At 40.8% G+C, this 21,501-nt stretch overlaps 1 long non-coding RNA gene across 4 annotated transcripts in view; it reads right to left on the reverse strand.

Moving 5' to 3' along the window:
* Positions 1 to 21,501, reverse strand: part of LOC140250734 (uncharacterized) — a 376,536-nt gene that overhangs the window by 250,715 nt on the left and 104,320 nt on the right. For all 4 annotated transcript variants that reach the window (XR_011903252.1, XR_011903251.1, XR_011903250.1 and 1 more), the window contains exon 2: positions 15,174 to 15,235. This is a non-coding gene — a long non-coding RNA (uncharacterized lncRNA). The remainder of the gene's footprint in view (positions 1 to 15,173; positions 15,236 to 21,501) is intronic.

Below are 21,501 nucleotides of genomic sequence, written 5' to 3' on the forward strand. Positions count from 1 at the left end.
AATCAAGTATGTGACAAACACTCAAAACGCACACAGCATCATCAGTCTTTTCTTCCTTCCACTTCATCCCTCCCCCCCCCAGCCCCCCCCCCTTTTCTCTTTTTCTTTTCCCGAAGCAGGGATGATTCAAAACTTACAGGAATAACATTTGTAACAACTCTGGCATTCTGGACATCTGCACTGTTAGAGTACTTTAAATAAAGTCACATGGCCATAGGGAAATTTCACAGAATTAAAATCACAGTGACTTGCCAAGGTGTATAACTAGTTTGTTTTCAGCTGTTCTCCTCATGAATAATTACCAAGCAGGCATATCCTAAAGCTAGCACAAGCTGTCATTTCACCAGAAATATTCAATATTTAAAACAGAATTTAGAATTTGGAATTTCATAAATGAAAATAATTGCAGCTCAGGCAAAATAGCAGCATTCCAGTGCCGTACCAGTCTTGCTTTCTACGAGGCTTTCCAGAATCAGCACGTTAAGAGTTGTATTGAATTCTTTTTCCTCCATAAAGAAAACAACGAAAATGCAAAAGGAATGGCAAGTCTTTTCCCCTAGAACTAATACTTTGCTAGCATTTTACCGACTATCCCTTTATCAAGCACAAAAAGAGAAAACACAGTGCGATCCCAAGACTTCCATCTGTTTCAGTCCATTTTGATCAAACACACGATGCGTATTCGTTTCCACTGCCATATGTGTGAGCGCGAGCCAGCAGCAGCTCCAATCAGGACAGGAAGGGCTGGAGGCAGGAAAAGGATGGAGGTACAAGAGATGGGGTCCCAACAGGTGCCACGCTGCACCCAGGAGGAAGCACCCCAGGGTTCGAGGGAGCCACAGGCCACCCACATCCCCTCCTGTCCTCACAGCTGCAGGGCTGGCAGAGGTGGCCGTGGCCAGCAAGGACCAGGTCATGTCCCTGTTTTTAATGCTGTTGCAATCAGATGGGATAGAATAAAGGAGATTTGCAAGGCAATAGAATACCACACTTCCCTTTCACACGAGGTTTAGTAGTGGTACATTATTATAATATTATGAAAATCTTTATTGAAGCTTGAATAATGCCCTGAAATAGATATTGAGCTGGTTAATAAATTACATTTTCAAATGAGAGAGATTTTATCACCAAAACATCTCACGATTAATTTCTAATGTGAGGCTTACGTCCCTAACTTAAAACGTTTGATTTTGCATTTGTGTTCAAAGGTTGAGCACTTAGTAAAGTTTCCATAAGAAACTCACTGAATTTCTTCTCTATATTGAAAAAAAAAAATAATAAAATAAAATAAAATCACTAACCTGTTAATCCACTACAACTTCATAACCTCAATTACAGCTCTTGAGATGAAGGTGATTAAAAATAAGTATTTTCCACCACTTTCAAAGAGCAGGTCATACCTTCCAGAGGAATTCTGTTTAAAACGTTTCAATGACAAATTAATGGCGATAATTAGAACTGGTCAGAAATGTTGCACAAGACGTTTCCCATTTCCCAACCAGTTCCAGCAGTAACCACGTGGCATTTCAACGTCCCAAGTAATCCACTGCACTAACTAGGATTATTTCCACAGAAAGTGAGAGGGGATAATAAAACTAAGTGAGCTACGAAGGAAAAACCATCACAAAAAAGGCACGGTATTAAAGTTACAAACTCAGCTCCTAAATCTTAGCAGGGAGCTTGAGGCCAAACCTCTGCTCTAAGGAATATTTTAAGATATTAATTTCAATTAACCAGCATTTCACTGACCTCGGCCCACAGCTCTTATTTGTGGCACACCATTTTCTAATGCATTTGACCAATCTACTGTTGTTGCTTCTGAGCAGTCTATGCTCCTTGATCCTGGATCCATCATCCAGGCAAAGCTGCGATGAGGTAGCTGGATTTTTCAGGATATCTTCAAGTACTAAACTTAAGATTTAGCTTTTTAATTGGGTATTACCAGGCCCCACTCAGCGTCGCAAACGTGCATGTTTATACATTCAGCACTCATTTCATTCAGATTCTCAAAGAAACGAATTGAAATTCTGCTTTTCTAACTCATTGCCAAACAACAGGCAAATACAAAAAAAAACCCAAAGGAAACAGAAACACAATACGAAAAAAAAAAAAATCCAACTATTTAACCCTGCCAATGGCCAGAATTTCTCTTCTTAACTCCAGTCCTAAAAAGTGAGAGCCGTTCTCCCACATTTAACAGTTCTTTCCCTGCAGTGCTTTTCCAAAGCAGCTTTGTGGCTGACACATCCCAGCCGCAGCTCCACCTGTAACTCTCCCACTTGCACTGGATTTTACTACCATCGAATTCTCAAGAAATAAGAATTCTTTCATTGTCTTTATGGGGACGGGAAGAGATTTTAAGCGAGCTAGGCTGCATGCAAGGCTTTTGTCTCATTTTAATCAGGATGTTGGATGCACAATTCAATACTGATTGTGTAATCAGGAAGCAAGAAGAAACAGCACACAAACGAATTACTATAGAAAACTGTCCTCATAATGGGGTCACGAAGCATAGAGATATACATTTATAATACTCTGTCAAATTACATTATGTGAGAAAATAAATTATGTTAAGAGAAAGCAAGTTTTAATTACAAGCACAATACTTCTTCAAACTGGGGGGGGAAAAAATGCTAACCCCTTGTTATTATCATTACATAAATGTAGCATCAATGTGCATAGAAGTGACTGTACAGGGCAGACTTCCCCCACTGCTTGGGACCGCGTGCCTGTGAAGTTTAGGATTTAAGACTCTTCACTTACTATTTTTTGAGAGGTTTTATTTTCTGACGGACCTTGTGTAAAACAGAAACCCAAACAATGTGACAAGAGCAGTTTGTTGCCACGTGCATGGCTGCGCTTAGAGGGACTTGCACTAAGACACAGCGCAGCTTCTGAATCACAGGAAAAAAAGAACACAGAAGAAACAAAAAACATTTTTTTTCTATTAAAAAGAACAAAAAATCAACACAGAAACCACCACAGATCCTATTCATATCCTATTGTAATTTTAGCAAACAATTGGAGAACAGCATCCTAATGGGAAAGAGAATGTTGTAAGGATGCACAATTCACCACGCGACTGCACATTTAGTCGGAATATGTACAACGGCAAGTGAGCTTTTTATAACCTAATTGCTAACAGTAAGGCAACAGGTGTTAGACATGCCAGCCTAATAAAGCCAGAGATGGAATCAAGTCTTTGAAAAGGAAATGTTTCCATCAGCCAGCCTTGGCTGCAGGTCCAGTAAAGTCCTGAAGTGCTGAGCTGGGCTCTCTGAGCCTCACGCCAGCCCGGGGATGGTGTCAAGGAGCTCTGCACACACACACATCAGCACAAGCACACAGTTGCTGCATCAACACCCTGAGCACAAGAATGCATGAAAGGGGAGGGCAAGGCGTGGGAAGGGGAAGTTAGGCCGTGTCATTCTCTAACTAATATGTCATTTTGTGACAATAAAAAATGAATTTTTAAATCACTGTCGGCTTTCAGGGGTGCACCCCGTTCACCCAATGGTTTTCTGGTTGCATTAAAACATCTCTCTTACCACAAGGTGGCATCTTCTTATTTTTATATAAAACATCTGAATATTTACATAATTTGAATAATTTTCTACACCTGAACGTTTCTGTTTTTTTTTTTTGATGACAGCCATTTAGCATCTGTGCAGATACCCAGCAGTGATGTTAGACTTCACCCCACAAATGCTCACGAAAGGAGCTGCTGCTGCTGCTCTTAAACCTTTTCACAGACACCGGGTACATCCTGAATCCCTCTGCTAAACATTGTGCTGACAAGGCGTTCAGGAACATAATGATACTCCTTTCAAATTCCGTGGCAACCGGAATTAAGAATTTACACCACGCATTAAAAAAGGCTGAGCTTTCTCCCAAAACGCCTATTGGAAGAGTACATTACTGGAGTAGTGTGACCAGCTTCTCAGCATGCAGATAGTTTAAAATATAACACAGAAATTCTCCAAAGCCAAGGAACTTTACACTCCATAGTTTAGATGCATAAACCCAAACAATTCTGGAAATGCACGAAATGCACTAGCAGGCTTTTCTTTTTTTTCCCCCTTAACTCTACTCAGATCCGTGCTAATATAACCCATATGAGAAATACAAGGGGGAAGTTCGAAGTCTATAATGACTTCCATTTTGTACAGTTGTCTCCTTCCAAGGGTGAAGTTATTCATCTAAGCAGAAGAGCATAACATCTACCAATGGCATTCAACTTAACGCAAGAGGTGAGAAATTAGAGGGCTGAGTTCCCACGGCAGCACTTAAATCCATCTCCCTCCCCAGTTAAAACTCACTAAAATAGGGAAAAAATTGGGAGAAAAATAGTAAACATATATACATCACTTCATTAGATATGTCAAGCTAGACATGAGCCAGCAATGTGCCTCGCAGCCCAGAGAGCCAACGGTATCCTGGGCTGCATCAAAAGCAGCATGGCCAGCAGGGTGAGGGAGCTGGTGAGGCCTCCCCTGGAGCACTGCATCCAGATGTGGAGTGCTCAGTACAGGAGAGACGCGGAGCTGTTGGAGAGCATCCAGAGGAGGGCCACAGAAATGACCCCAGGGATGGAACACCGCCGTGTGAGGACAGGATGAGAGCTGGGGCTGTGCAGCATGGAGAAGAGAAGGCTCTAAAGTGACCTGATAGAAGCCTGTCAATATCCGAAGGAGGGCTATAAGAAGGAAGGGGACAAACCCTTTAGCAGGGTGTGTTGTGACAGCTCAAGGGGAAAAGGTTTCATACTAAAGGAGGGGAGATTTAGATAGGACATAAGGAAGAAGGTTATGTTCTTCCCCCCCCCCCCCTTTCCTTTTTTTTTTTTAATATGATAACAGTGGTGAGGCTCTGGAACAGGCTGTTTTCAGAGGCAGGTGCAGTAATTCTGAGACTCATGATGTTGTGGTGAAGCATCAGAATATTTCTAAGCCTGGCTCTCCCACAACTCCCTAACCAAGCCGTTGGATAAATACTTTTTATTTGCCTGTGATTTCAAGGAGCAGAAAAATACTGCATTGTTTCTCATACATAACCTAAATAGATGGCCACAGCTTTGTGAAAACAATTCATGCTCACAGTATTTTCTGCATCCCAACTGAGAGATCAGTGCAGAGCAACATCGAGATCCTGGCTATAAGCAAAGAACCACTTCACTCAAGAGCTGAATTATCAATTTAAAGCAGCAAGATGAAAATGTAATCATCTACAAATACAAACGAAGCAACAGGTCTAGCCATTACATTTAACTCCCAATTATTTGCAGCTGCAAAAACATACAAACCGTAGTTTTTTGCACACACAGTTTATTTTTTGACCCCTGAAAAAAAAAAATCACTTCCTATGTTTTACCTGCTGCGCTGGGGGAGCTTTCCAAACCTCGGGCTACAGCAGATGCCTTCTTAACTGAACTGACCTGCAGCAGATCATCCACAGAGAAAATCACTTCAAAAACTGCTCGGTGAAGCCGCATCTCTTTGGGTCTGACGGCCACTTCTAACATTATCTGACAACTGAAAACAAAGGGGAGCCACTCACGGGCACAAGTACCGGATGCTTATCACAACCACAAGTGGAAAACAAGAGCAAACTGGTGTAAAACCTGCACGGTCTTTTTTTAAAGGCGTGCCTTCAGTTAACTAGTCTTTAAGAATTACTAAGCTTGACTGAATGGCAAGTAGTTAAGAATGAAAACAATGGCCCCAAAGTAGCCTGCTGCAGTTTCTATTTTGTTTGCTGTTTGTCTTGCTTCTGTCAGTTATTCATACCTAACAGTTATTCATACCTAAGCGTTACTGTGTATTTGTATACGAAGTCCTTTTTTCAAGCAGCAAGGCATTCCCTTAGGGCCAAGCACAGCCTTTTGTAATATCTGGTGAGAGCCATAAGATCCCATCTGCCAAATCCAGGATTGGGCTGATAACATCTCCTCCCTGAGCACTCCGGGGTATAGGGCTAGGGGAACCCAAGCCACAGGCAGTAAAACAGAGGTGGGCATGGAGTGGGGAGCACCGTGTGTGTGCTGACCACCTCTGCACACTGTCAGATCTCCCACATTTGACTCCAACCAAAAACAGCCTTTAAAGCATTCAACCCAAACATGTAGCATCTCCAAGAAAATATCAATATCATGGCCTTGCATGTATCTTGGTGCATGACCACAGCTACATGTATTAGATAGAATGCTTAGTCTTAAATTGAAGAACGTAGGCTCCCACTGTGTGCATTAAGAAATTCTCTGTATGTCTAGAGCCCAAGCAGACATGGGTTGGTTAACTCCAACGAATGGAGGTCATCACTGCCTCTCCTCCAGCTTATCTTAAGCTCTCTTAGTTTACAAATAATATTAGAACATAACCATCATGATTAAAATCCTTGATGCTATTACCAGCTACTGTGGCACGATACCACTATCATTCCCTCAGCAGCACTGGATGTATTCAAGTTTTCAGGATGGTTTGTATTAGCGCATAACTTTTCTGTGGTAGCTCTATCATGTCCTTGAATTGTAGGAGAAACATCGATAACTTCCAGCTAAACCGATATATTTTGGCTAGGAAGCAGTTTTTCCACGTGTCAACGTAAGAAAATGAAAAGCAGATCCTCTATTTTGATATCTTACTGGCTACTCTGTTATTCTAACTAATGAATGGAGCCGGCAGCCTACATCTCCTTATAATTTACTTCTCATTTCTTTTAATTTATCAATGCAAAATAATTTAGCATAGAGTCATTAATTGAATTTCTGAGAGAGAAGCATTATTAGATATGTTAAATTTCAACAATGTAGCTTCAAAACAGCTGTAGCCATGGATTTTTTTCTTAAGCCTTAATTGAACATCTGTGCTCTTTAATTGATTAATTTGAACTAAATGCAATGGAAAAAAATAAAAGCAACAGTAGATATCATGAATGTAACAAATTCATTTTCGTCTCCCAAACTCCCTTAAATAACAACTTTATATGCATATCAGATTGCAAAAACAGCAGCATTAAGCAGCAGCAAGTTCAAGAAAACATTTGCACACCCATTTGTGTACAGCGTGTGGTCTGTGGTGCTTTGTTTCTCCAAAGGGCAACTTTCCCAGACAGGTGGGAGGACAGAAAAGCTTTATTTCCCTCTGTATCCTGCTTTGTAGGCAGGACAGGAAGCCAGCTCCCGCACAGTGCCCCAGCTGGACTTGTGCTGTAGCTGAAATCAGCTTTCTGACCCAAGCTAACATGGTGCCTTGCAAACCTGGGAGACTCCAGTGGGCAGTGTGGTTGGCTGTAGCACTAGGGGCACAGTCCTGGAAAGTTAGCAGGCACATTTAACACGTTACAGCCAGATGGCAGAAGGAAGGACTGGAGAAAGTCTTAAGCATGCTGGGTTACTGAAACCAATTTAGCATGTGGCTATGTCCTGAGCTACGTTCCCCACTGTGGAAGGGAAGGCTGAGGAACCATATTCCAGCTCAAGGAAGACCTCCAGACCAGAAGTTTCTCAGAAGGCATCTCCTAGGCACAGGATCACAGTCTCTTAAAGCTGAGTGTGAATTACTCTTCTGAAGTCTAAGAGCTGAGAAAACGGTGAATACTATACTAGAAGAGGAATCCAGGCACAGGGTAACAAGCCACAAGGTATACAATATGCGCCCAGGAATTATTCTGTCCTTCAGACATTACATTTTTCATTAGGCACTTGTTGACAGCATTTGTTCAAGATGGCATTTCTAACAATCAACAAGGCATTCAAGGCCAGGCTGGATGTGGCTCTGGGCAGCCTGGTCTGGTGGTTAGCAACCCTGCCCATGGGTGGTTGAAACAGGATTATCTTTGAGGTCCTTTTCAACCCAGGCCATTCTATGATTCTATGATTCTGTTATTATTCTGGCAACTGTGAATCGTGGCTTTGGAAGTCCCCACCTCTTGCACTGCAGAGCAAGTAACTAATTCTGCTTTCCATCACTGTGAGGAAAAAAAGTTCCATTTGGAATTTTATTCACTGACATTTCTGTATTCAAGGTGGTTATTACCTCTGACTAAGAAACCAAAAACTTACAGAGACGTTCATAGGCTACTACTTAAGCACAGAATTCCTTTCATAAACTGAATACCATGGCCTGAAAGACAAAAAAAAATCAGCCACCAATTTCAGGACACTAAGTTCCCACAGTTCCCAAAGAAACTGATAGATGATGCAAACTCAGTTTCTGGTAAATTAAGGGCATTTTTATTGGTGGGTAAATATATGAGCAGCTCCCGAAATGAGTGACCCAACTTCAGAATCTTAAGAAAAAATTGATTACTCCCATATTAATAACACTTCAGGTTTACATTTCATATACAGCTCTATCTTCTAAAACTCATATCTGCTGGAATCTATAGCAACATTATAAAGCTAGATTTTTCTAAATATATAAATATATATAGTGATTTTAAAAAAAAAATAAATAAATAACCTTACCAAAACCAATAATAAAACAAATTACATTCCTTAAATATAGTTGTGAAAGTAACTTTGAAAGGACACAGTAATGCAGAAACCAAAACGCTTACCAGAGTAAGCACAGAGATGATTTTTACTGGCCAGGGAGGTGGTGGAGTCACCAACCATGGAGGTCTTCGAGAAACATTCAGATGCTGTGTTAAGGGACACAGCTTAGTGAGAACTATTGGTAACAGGAGGATGGTTGGACTGGATGATCATGTAGGTCTTTTCCAACCTTGGTGATTCAGTGCTTCTATGATGAGCTACTATGGGGCACGCTGGTAACCAAGCTAACAACCCAACAAAACACAGACGGAATTGGGATCATGACATTTAAGACTACCCTGATCAAAACCTAAAGTAATTTTCTGACTGAATTACGTAAACCAGATGAAGGAGAGGCTCTCAAGACTTTTCGGATGCCCTCCAGCAGCTACTTGTCCAAGGGATGACACTCACCAAACAGCTTAAAAGTTTTAATAACCACAGGTGTGGGGACATATAGTAGAGCTGTATGGAATACGTATGAAGCAAATAACTTATGCTATAGTCCCCCTATTTGCGCTTTTTTCCACAGAGGCCTATTACTGCCCATACTACACTAAAGCATTACTGTAAAACATTCCAGCTCCTTGTTCAAACTAAAGAAGGAAGAAGAAGAAAAAAAAAAGCTGTCAGTAAAAATCACATTTTAAGATAGATTCAAGAAAGGAATACCATAACTCACAGCTCTCCTGTTGAATCAGGTAATCGTAACTATTAGAGGTTATTTTGAAATACTTTTTTTAGTGTTTTAGGACTATTAACGTCATGTTCAAATCACTCCAAGGCTTTTTGTTCAGTTGGTTGTTTTTCTTTTTTCTTTTTTTTTCCTTGCTGTTGTTTTACTGTTCAGGGGGATGCAATGACTCATTGGCATATTTCCAGCACAAGATGCATTTGAATAATACATGACATGCCCTTTAGCTAGCATCGCAATGCCAGATTTAAAACAAGGTAAGAAGTTTCTCCATATACACTCCCAGCGTTCAGCTGCTCATAATCTATAGTGCTAACAATTCATCATCGAACCCAGAGACTTGCTGCCAACTTATCAAAGTGGCCACTGGATGCATATGATCTAGTCTGAGCATCTGGCTCTTCACTGCTCCTGACATTAGCACAAACAACAGAATCAGTGGACTATTGAATGCAATTACAGTAACCGAGACAGACAATAAAGATTGATAGCACCGTCTCTTTTTACATCACATACAGAACTAGTGGGGGTTAAAGCTTTGCCTTGAGCTGCCTTCATTTAACAATGATTGAAAATATGCAATTGTGATGGTAAAACACTGCAGCCTGTACCACTTCATTTACTGGACACATTATCAAATTAAATGAAAAGTGAACTGCCAAAAGCAACAGTTATTATATATTAATGATGAATATTTACTTAGCATTGTTCACAAATCACACAGAGAACAGAATCCTTCTTGTTATCTTCTTTGCAGGCTACAGATGAGTAGCTTAACATTTCTATGTTTACGCTAAATCTTCTGTCTACCAATCTCTAAACACAGGCACGTGCAATCGGTTTTGCACCTATCCATGTGGTTACAAATGTGTAATTAATATAATGCTCCAGTAGTAAATGAATCCTAATTGCTGCAAGGATTCTTCACCTCAACTCACAGTTGGTTTTATTGAAAGTACTTAACTAACCAGAGAAACTAAAGGAAAGTAGTATTTTGTTTCCAGCAGGCTTTGCACCGTGGGTCACATGGCATTCAACAATTTAGCAAGTGGAAAAATCCAGAAGCCCCCGGTGGACCAGATTCATCAAAGACGCATCTCTTGCAGAGTAATTCAAACAGTATTAGGTTACTGAATACTGAGAGAGCTAAAAAATATACAGTGCATTTAAACCACCCAGATCAGGAAAAGGAGTTATGCAAATAACATTGTACAAGTCATCAGCTGTTTAGCTAAAAACTAACTCCTTGTTTTACAGAAGCCATGCTAATAACATAATTACCTCAAATTACATGCAATGTATGGCAATATTCAAGCTAGTGAATGGCAGATCTGACAGCCTCTTGGTGGCTGTAGCCTATTTCCTATTGATCATTGTATGGCAAAAGAAGGCAATGACAGTGCCTTCTAATAAGATACAAACACTATAGTGCAACAGCAGGTAAAAAAGAAGGAAAACAGGCCCCTCCCTTCCAACAGTCACTGATGGCTCAAGAGGAGCACAATCTCTACCCGGAGTAATACTGCTCCCTTTGCTGCTGTCATGGTTTTGCATGACAGCTGCTAACCCTTAAATGAGGGTGAGTCCATGCTCCATCCCTTCTGTTCACACAGGTGCATTGCTTGCACCTAAGCTCCCTGGGTTATCCGCACCTCCTCACCTGGTGCTCAGGCACTGGTTCAGGCTGTCACCTGGCAATTCCACTGCAACAGTTTCTTGCAAGAATGGTGTCATGCGAGAACTGATATCATAGAGAAATTTATTATTAAAAAAAAAAAAAAAAAAGTCTTTGCCACAAACTCAAAAATAAACAAGTCTGCTGTCAGTGCCTTTAAAAAACTTCTGTCGATTTTAGATCAATCGCAGTGAAGTAGTGGCTGTATAACCCGTGGTCCTGGTACTGCGTGGTTTGGGGTTACATGCAGAGCAAATGCAAACAGATGCTCTGTGTCATGTAATGACAGCCATGCATGCAGATTTTGTACTGTGCATGAGCTCTGCTAGCTCCAAACAAGCTCTCGATGCAGGTAAGAGTTGCTCAGCAGGAGCATGCTGAGCTAGCTTAGGCTGAATGGCTAAACTGAGAAGTTTTAATAAAAATAGGTATTTGGGATTTTTCCACCCTTTCCCTCATGCAGATCAGCATTGTAAAGTCATTGACAGAGCACTCGCTAATACACATGAATCGTATCCTTCAAACATTTTTAAATCAAACTGATTATATCCCAAGAATTTGATCTCATTTCTACAAATTGTTGATGTAAAGACACTACGGACCAAACGTTATAAAAGAAGAAAAACAGGAGAAAAACATTTGTGTTTCTAGCTGCTAAGCCATAAAAGCAACAAACATCCAAGTATGCCACAATAGAAAACTATGAGCTGATCCCACATGATAAATTGAAAAAGCAACATTTTGTATGGTGCTGTTTAACAATAGTGCAAAAATAACTGCCGGAAACTCTGCCTAAGGATGGCCCACAGACAGTTCTGGACGGGATGAGGCATCAATAGGGAAACTACAAGTAGAACAAATGAATTATCTGAAGCCTACTGCAAACAGGAAACTGAGGACACTTCTGTTTTCAGATGACATTTATTATCGTTCTCCTCTCGCCTTTTTATGCACAAAACAGCTACATTTAACACAATATTTTTTTGAGAAACATGTGCATTTTATTATATTCGCATTTACTGGAAATATCATGAGAAACATTAGACACTTTTTCCATCCATGCCACTGTCTCCTCTTGAGTTCCTATATGAAGTAACAATAATCTGTTCCACAAAGCAGCAGAACTGTTGAAGCCCATTTTTTACAGCCATATTTTGTCCTCTCACACCAACCATTACCTCTATCACAGAAAGGACAGCAAGAAAGGCTGTCGTTTGTCCCAGGATATCCATGTGTTGACTGATCAGCAAGCAGTTGACATGGGAGAGAGGACAGTGAATGAGTCCTGCCCATCTTCCCTCAGCGAGGTACTTGAGAGATGTCCTTCCTGTACTTACACGACAGCAGCTTTACAATTCTCAAAACACAGTTACTTCAAAACTCCTTTAGAAACAGGTTTACAAATGCTGGAGTCACTGAAGGGAGATGTGAAGGCCCATGGGGTGAGCCACATCTCCTTAGAAAACTAGCTATGAGCTGTCATTGGGAAGGAGGTGGCTGCCTGCCTTCAGAGGAGGTAGGACGTTCCTCCTGAATATTTTTTTCAGGAACTAGAGAAAAATTTGCAGTGAGCTGAGAATTACAGGGAAAAGAAAGGAAAGGACAGAAAGAAAGAGTTAAAGATTTTGTCCCTGATATGACTGAAGTCTGAGATAAATCAACGGCTCTACTCATCACTTAGGGAAGGGCACAGTCCCAACCCTGCACCACGAATGAACACGGTATCACTTTCAGAGATAAGTAATTGCATCTCAGTTACAGGAATCAAAGTCTGTAGATGTAGATAGATAGATCAATAAGGTGAATATAGATTCAGCTTTTCACAAATTTTGGTACACATTCCCACACTTCTCCAGTGTATTTCAGTGAAGATACAGTCCAGCTGCATCGCATTTCAGCATGAGAGGAATAATCAAGTCAGACACATTATACCATGGTGAACAGAGTGGGGAGAGATTCTGTTGTTAGAGACCTTTTCTAATGTGCAGAGGAATTAAGCTTAGTTTTTTGTCTCTCCATTTATTTTGCCATTCGTGTTGTGTCAAACACCAGACACCAAATCAAAAATGAAGTGCCACTCATTCTCCTCAAATACCCATAAGAAAAGCCCTGATTCCCAAGCCACCGTTCTGCCCTCAAGTGTTCCTGTGACCTCAGTGACAGCCCCTTTCCAGAGAAGGGAGGTACATCAGAGTCACAAAGCTGTGTGGGATGACACCACCAACACATGCTTCAGTAACATCATCAAGTACATCTCAATTTTCATATCCCTATCGATAAATAAATATTCTCATTAATTATAAAATGTTGCCATATAACACGTAGAATGGATCACACAAACATAACAAATGAAAAAGGAACAAGAAAATATTCCAGCGTGGAGAGTGCTTGAGAACTTAAACGTACTGATCTAAGCAGAAAGATGTGCTCCAAGCCAGTGCTCTTAAATCCCCCTCTGTATATTGACACAGACCTTTGCTGCAGCATTGGACAAGAAACAGAACAGCTTGTCTGCCTCTGCAAGTCTACCTAAACAACACTCTAATTTATTTGTCCTTTAAAATATACCACAGGTAATAATCCTTTATCCACAAATATCTTGAGTTCAGGGAAAAGAGCTTGTTTCAGCCAGTTTGACAGAGGCATGAAATAGGCAATATCATGCAAGATGAGAAATCTCAAAATGATATTTAATGTGGAATGGAAAAAGTGCTGTTATATAACACAAGAAGTCCGATGTAGTCATGCTTTAATATTTTCCCCAAACTAAATCATGTTATTCTGAGGCTACCTTCAGCATCATGCACTTTTGGTCAAGGAGTGATTTTGTTTCTTGCTATGTCACAAGAAGAAAAACAGTCTCAGTACAGAATAGGCAAAGTATGAACTTGCTTGATTCTGAAACTATGTTTTCTCACTGCTCTTTTACTTAAGAAGTAGTTTATTTGAAGATAGCTTTTACGTACACACTTTTATAACCCAAAGTCTCAAAACCTGCTGTCACTTTCAGCGCAATTACAAGTTACGTATTCATTCTTTTTATTTCAGAGGGACCATCTGTATATATTAAGTTACACATGTCCAATTACTTTGTAGGGATGCAGACTATGTTAAAGAAGTTCTTGAGATAAGAACACAGGATCTGGATTGTGCTGCTAGTGCACCTCTGAGACCGAGCAGGATAATTGCTCACAGTGAGAAGAGCGTCGTGGCCATGCAGTGTGACTCAATGCCAACAAAACCCAGGGGAGAACACCTGTTCACTTAACCTCACGCCCCATCAAGGGACTTTTTTCACTTCCTTGTTTCTGCCACAACTGTCAGGTACCCATGGTTCAGAATTACATTCACACATCATTTCACAAGCACAGTGAGCCACCTTCAGAAATTAACTGAATTAGAACTGTGCTTGGCTCTTCATCAGAGGCGTGCATGTTCTGTTACTTGGTGGAACTGAACCCCACAGCATCACCACTGGGCATCCAGAGCCTTACTTCTCTCTCTTAGCATACTGTGCTGTGAGGAGTACGGCTTTTTCTAGACTCTCTCCAACGCCCATTGGGAAGGACTATAAATGCACAAAGATCACAGCTCTCCTCTGGAAATCTCTGCCCTTCTTTTCTGGCCTTAGAGGAAGCCTAGCACAGCTGATCTTCTAACTTAGACACTTTGAACCTGAAGATAAGGAAACGAGTCAAGATCCTGGAAGAGAATCCAGTAAATGGGAACAGGTCTTTGGCAGCCTTCCCACGAGAGCTGGAGTAAAGCACTTGGCCTGTGTTTCAGCTCCCTGTGTGTTTAATAGAAGGATAACATTACTGCCCTAACTCACAAGGGCACAATAAACACATTAATGATTATTATACCCTCTGAAAATATGGTAATGAAGGCTGTAAGTATAAGCACCATCATAAGAAACATTTCTGTGCACTTACTTGCACTTAGCAGTACTTTCCATATTTCAGAGCATCCTTAAACATGTACGGATCTTAGGGTAGAACCCTCTGGTTCCTATTCCATCCCCATCCTGAGGGTGGCCCTTTCTCTGACTTAGAGAGCTGAAGGTCTCAGAATAAAGTGCTCCAAGTTATAGAGCACACACTCACACAGACAAGGAAAACCGCAAATATAGGACTGGTCATTACATGGAACCACAAGATCCGGCACATAAAACTTGTGAAAAACGACTCTTGTGAAAAACGACTGATTTACAGGTAAATGCATAAACAGAGGAAACTTGTCTGGAGGCAAAGCAATAACATGAGCATTACCTTATCAATTCACAGCCTAGTCATTCATGTGAAAGATCTCTTCAAAGCAGCTGTTTCAGACTCTGGAAATTAAAGTAATAATAAAAATAGAATTAACACAAATACATACAACATTATTATTCTGGAAGGTCTCAAAATAAGAATTAACTAAAAGCCAGCTTCCCCTTAACGCAGCCCCACACCTGCACAGGACAGCACAGCCCTGCAGCAGAGGCACAGGGCCTTTAGAGAGCCCTACCCAGCCTAGCAAACACACAGGCAAAGCACGCAGTTAGTTTACCAAGGAATAACTGCTTCTCCTCCCTACCCCTTCCCTAAAGATGACAAAATATACCTTATTTAAAAATTAAAGGCATTTAGAGTAATGGTCCTCTAAATGCAAAGTATTTATTTCTCCTTCCATCGTCGGTAGTTTATGGCGTTGTTTGGGTTGCTTTTGATTTTTGGTTTCTTCTTCTTTTTTTTCCCCCCGCAGTTCACTTAGTGCTGGGCTTGTGCTGAACTCATCAATAAGGAATGAATTTTGGTAACTTTCAAAACCACTATATTATTTTTCCTTTTATTTGTAGGGAGTTTTTCTTCTCTCAGTGGTATTACTGCAATAAGTTAGTCATTATTTCTTTATGTTTTCCCTCCTTTCTTTAGTATTTCATTTCCCTTTACAGCACATCTCATGATCACAAAGAAAACAGAGACACTTATTTCTTTTAACAGTTGAAATTGCTGCAAGTGATTTAACTGTCATTTAATCTGATTCCTCTATTCTGTCTGTGGAGAAATATGTTTAATGTACTGGAAATTATGTTAATAAGAAAAAGCATTATCTCATTTAATGAAATAAATATACAAATATTTCAAAATAAAATAAAGAGGCAATCTTCACTGAGGAAAAAATGTCTCTTATGGTTTGCATAAAATAAACAAATGATAAAAATTAATGAATACATTGAAATACACTGACAAAAATTATGCCTAAACTCAAAAGGGAAAGAAAAACACACACACACACACAAGGAAACAAAAGGGAAGGTGAGTGAACTGCAGCTCACCAAATCAAACACTTCCTGAGACAACACGGAGGCAGGCAAAAAGGATCAGGGCAGAAATGATTGTTAAAAGTTATTTTATCACCCGAGGCAAAACTTCATTTTCCCTTCTCGAAATGGGGTCGAAATAACATTTTTTTTTTTTTTTTGTTTACTGACTGCAATTCTTTCATCCTTTAATTCTTTTTTGGTCCTTTGCCACAAAGCGTATTTAATCGATGGCCAAGGATCCAAACCCCTCTGATTTAGTTAATCGTAACAGTCAGTAACTCTGTTTCCAGGTTTTTACAGTACGAAGTATGGAACTACTAAGGTTAAGCAAATATTGTTAGTGGTGAGAGAAAAACTTGCAGCAATTATGTAATAAAAGCATGACCACTGCAACAGAAACACATAATTAGCGATTTAATTACAGGCATCAAAACAAACTAAAGATGTCAATAAAAAAATCTACTGTGACAAACTGATTTCATTTCCCTGTTCCGCAATTCTAGATCTTAATGCACTTCTTTATTGTTCCTTTTTTTTTTTTTTTTTTTTTTTTCTTTCCCTTTTTTTCTTTTTTTTCCCCCAGAAAAGAAGCAGTGCAAAACAAAATCAGATGCTGGGTGCCATCCGTGACTGGTGGGGATTTGCTTTCCTTTATCCCAGGTGCCTTCCATGTGGCCAGCAGCTCCCCTTCACAACCAGCAGCACAGACAAGGGTGCTGCATGGCAGGCAAGCCTCAGCCAATCGTCACAGCCTTCCCCAAGGCACTTTCATGCACTGTTTTCTCCCTTTGCTTTCCCCCTTCTTGCAAATTGCTACAGATCGGAACAGCTCCAGCTCGGACTGTCAAATTCTACCCCGTGCCAAAAGCACGTTCCCTACAATTAGCAGTTATACAGGAAAGCATCCAGACAGGTTTTGGATATCTCCATAGAAGGAGACTCCACAACTTCTCTGGGCAGCCTGCTCCAGTGCTCTGTCACCCACAAAGTAGTTTTGCACCCGTGTTCCTGTTCCTCCCTCACATTCTATCTGAATGTGAAAAGAGCCCAGCCACATCCTCTTAACACCCACCCTTTATATACATCAGTATACACATTGATAAGATCCCCACCTCAGTTTTCTCTAGGCTCAACAGTCCCCTGTCTCTCAGCCTTTTCTCACATGGGAGATGCCCCAGGCACTGAAACATCTTTGTAGCCCTCTAATGGACTCTCTCCAGCAGTTCTTTCTCTTTCTTGAACTGGGGAGCACAGAACTGGACACTGTTGCTCCAGATGTGGCCTCCCCAGGGCAAAGCAGAGTGGAGAAGAACCTCCTTCATCCTGCTGGCCTCTCCTTGTAATGTACCTCCAGATACCATTGTAGCCTTCTTTGTTACAAGGGCACACTGCTGGCTCATGGCTGACCTATTGTCCACCAGGACAACCAGGTCCTTCTCTGCAGTGCTCTTTTTCCAGCAGGTCAGCCCCTAACCTGCACTGATCCATGCAGTTATTCCTCCCCAGGCGTACACTTGCCCAAGTTGAACCTAAAAAAGTTGCTTTCTGCCTTTGTGCCCAGTTCTCTCATTTGTCCAGGTCTTGCTGAATGGCAAAACAGCCTTCTGGTGCGTCAGTCACTCCTCCCAGCTTTGTATCATCAGCAAACTTGCTGAGGGTGAACTCTGTCTCAGCATCCAGGTTGTTGATAAAGGTGTTGAAGAGGACTAAACCCAGCACCAACACCTGGGGATCACCTCTAGCTACAGTCCTCCAACCAGACTCTATGCCACTGATCACAACCCTCCAAGTTCTACCAGTCAGACAGTTCTCAATCTAGCTTACTGTCTACTCATCTATCCCACACTTTCTAATCTTACCTAACAGGATAACAGTGTGAAAGACTTTGCTGAAGTGCAGGTATAAAACATCCACTGCTGTCTCCTCATCTATCCAGCCAATTGTGATAGTCTAGAAAGCTACCAGAATGGTCAAGCACGATTTCCCCTTGGTGAATCCATATCGACTGTTCCTCATAATCTTCTTTTATTCCACCCTCCTCCTTTCCTAGCTTACTTCAAGAGTTAAGAGATTCTTATCCTCCTGATGATAACAGGTTTTCCCTCGTGGGAAAACTCCAGACATGCCACTATTTGCAGAGATCATCATCATGAGGTCCTACACCCGCCTCACTGTGATTGGATGCCGAAGCTGCACCGTATACGTAATATACAAAGCAAATCACACACAGTGTTTGCTTGGAAGGGCAGACTGTAATTTATGTGAAAGAAGTAAGCTATTTAAACATAAATTTAGAATCGCTAATACACATATATTATATACATAAAGCCCGACTCTATATCAATACCAGGATTTGTTTTTAATGATTTACTCTCTTTTTCTGCTAAGTTTCAATTCTGCAGAAAATAACTCACTATAGCTTTCATGATCAGGGTTTACAGAGATATTCAGAAGGGGATAACCCTCTAAATTCACAGCTTTACTTTTCTAATTCGAGGTTTACAGGGCATTTAAAAACAAAACCTAAAACCCATTGTATTTCTTTTATAACTAGAGTGAAGAATGTTCGGCAGTACAAATGAATTAGGAAATTACTCTCCTGCCGTGAAAAAACATTATGCTGTTAACATGCAGATATGCACTCAAAAAAACACTAATTCAATAAGATGAGAAAGTAGGAGGTTTAGTATAAAACCCTCTCAGCTTTACTAATGTGAATGTCAATAACTGACAGTGATAACTCGCCTTACAAAGATGCAATGCACCCTGAGAACCTGACTGCCAATCGCAGAGCACGTCTTTGCCTTGCAGCAGCAGTGGGCACACATCCTGCCAGGATTTATGGGTGCCAAATCAGCGCATGCAATGGCTCCCAGGGTCAGAGCTCTGGCAGAAGGACACCCAACAGAGCCCAGAAGGATCCCACAGACCAGGGCAGGTTGCGGTCCACTGTCACCTCTGCTTGGTACTGCTTCCAGCAGCATGAGCCCATCCCCAGGGCGCTGCCACTTACACCCACAGCTTGTTAAAAAGTCATCATGGATAATCTCATCTATCCTGCTCTAGCAATACTTAAGGGAACTGCATCAAAAGAATGAAACGCAACAATTTTTGCTTGCGATTTCTTTGAGTGATCAGAAGTCTACTGACATGAGCAAAACATCTTGTCAAGCTGCAAAGGAAGAAACCCCGCAAAATCTTTACTTTGTTCTCGTAAAAAACAAAGTAAAACGCATTAAATTTGTGTAAAAACAAACCACAACTCATCTACATGCTCTGTGTGAAACAAGCCTGACTTCTTACCCAAAATTTAGTAAGAAAAGTACCCATTCTTAAAAGTCATCATCCTAATGCAAAATCTTGCCCAAGCTTTAAAATGGACACCTGTTTTTCTTAAACTTTCATGGCTTTGGGTTTACTTTGGTGTTTTAACTAACAGATTTGTATCTTCTGATTGCTGCTTCTACTCTTGATAGAAAAAAGGGGGAACAGCAGACTCCTAAGGTAGTGTTCAGCAATAAATTTCACCACACAGGGTTATTTTTTTTTAATTGAACGTGCTTATTACACTGAATTTCATCCATCTTGCACATTAAGCTTTTCTCCGTTTGAGGCTAAATGTGGATGAACTCAAAATCAGGACTTACTCCTTGTATCTGGAGAGCAGATCTAGAAATACAGCCCTTCACTGCCTACAACTGAAGCTAAAATCTCTCCTTGGTGCACGTAGTTTGGCTCAGCTGGAGTCGCAGGGGAACCTGCCACAGCAGTGCCAGCACAGACCACAAGCACACAGAGTTGATGCTTTGTGCCCCTTGCCCTAAGACAAAGCTGCTGGTTTGTTCTGCAGCTGCATGCGCAGTCACTTGCTTTTGTTATACCAGCAGCCCCTTTTGGCTCCTGCAGTTTGAATACACCACTGCAACTGAGGCTGCGACATCAATACACAGATTGAAAGCTGGAAGTAAAAAGCTAATAGTGTCTTATGTACTTCTGAAATTTCTCCTGCCTCTTTTATGTAACTCCTTTAGCCTTTTATCAGCCTTTTTAAACATATTTGAATTTATTTGATTTTCACATTTTCTCCCTCTGTTCCTCTAATGAAAAGAATTAATTTATATACCTTTGAAGAGAGCTCTCTGCTTTCCCACAATGCAATAGACCATTCTTCCTCAAAATGGGAGTCATAATTTTGAACCTCAGTAATGTGCACAAACACTGAATCTGGAAAATCAAGCAGGTGCTGAAACCAAAAGATAGAAATGCGTGTTTGAGCAGAAACACGGAATTTGAATATCTTTGAAATCTGTATCTCCTCACCAACTTTAATTCTTTTTTTCTTTTCTTTCTAAGTATTTCTAGAAGATGCACTGTTGCAAAATCCATTTTACCACCTCTGCCTGCTCAGTAGAAATATGCCACTAACCCAGCAACACTGAGAACTCACCAGAAGAACATGAGAACGGCAAATTTTAGATCAGGGGGAAAACTAATCCAGGCTGGGAATTAAACAGGGACTCAAACACTTCATCCTTCAAGATTTCTACCCTTTTCTGCTTGGCTTTAAGCAATTGCAACAGGTATTTGGTATACAGCACTGAGAATTCATGTCACAGACCTAGCATCATCATGTCACATGAATGCCCCCCATTGCAGAAACCAGAGGAAACTAGCCAGAGACTACTCAGCACTCAAACACAGTAGCAGAAGAGCACAAGCAGAGATAGATGCTCTCAATTTGAGTAATGACAGAGTTTCTGTTCTGCCAAATGGGCCTTTGTCCTTCCATATCATTATACCAAGTCGACCTGGGAAACCATCCACAAAACAATAAACAGAAACAAAACAAAAACAACCAGGAACAAGTAGCAATCGTTGTGAATTACGCTGAAATTCACTAACTCACCACACTGGGATTAACTAGACATTCATCACATTGTTTTCCAGGTAGCCCCCTTTAAAGATCTACACTTGTACAGAAGAAAAGCAGGTTATGGAAATAGACATAATACCCATATTTAGGTAAGTCATCAGACATGTAAGTCTGCAGACCTGTAAGTGTCCCTGTTTCCAGTTGTTCATGAAACTCAAGTGTCCCATTTCTCATCAGCTCAGAAGCTACCAGCAGATAAGTTTATCTGAGCTATTTCTAGCACGTCTGCACATGATCATTGATTGCTAGAATCCAGTGAAAAACTGCCAACAAATACAGTTTCACATTGTCAGACTTCAAAAGGTGGTCTGTGGTCATTCCAATCAAGTACCAAAGAAAGGCTAAGGCAGATTCTCCT

The sequence above is a fragment of the Excalfactoria chinensis genome, chromosome 3, assembly GCF_039878825.1.
Source record: "Excalfactoria chinensis isolate bCotChi1 chromosome 3, bCotChi1.hap2, whole genome shotgun sequence".
Lineage (NCBI taxonomy): Eukaryota > Metazoa > Chordata > Aves > Galliformes > Phasianidae > Excalfactoria > Excalfactoria chinensis.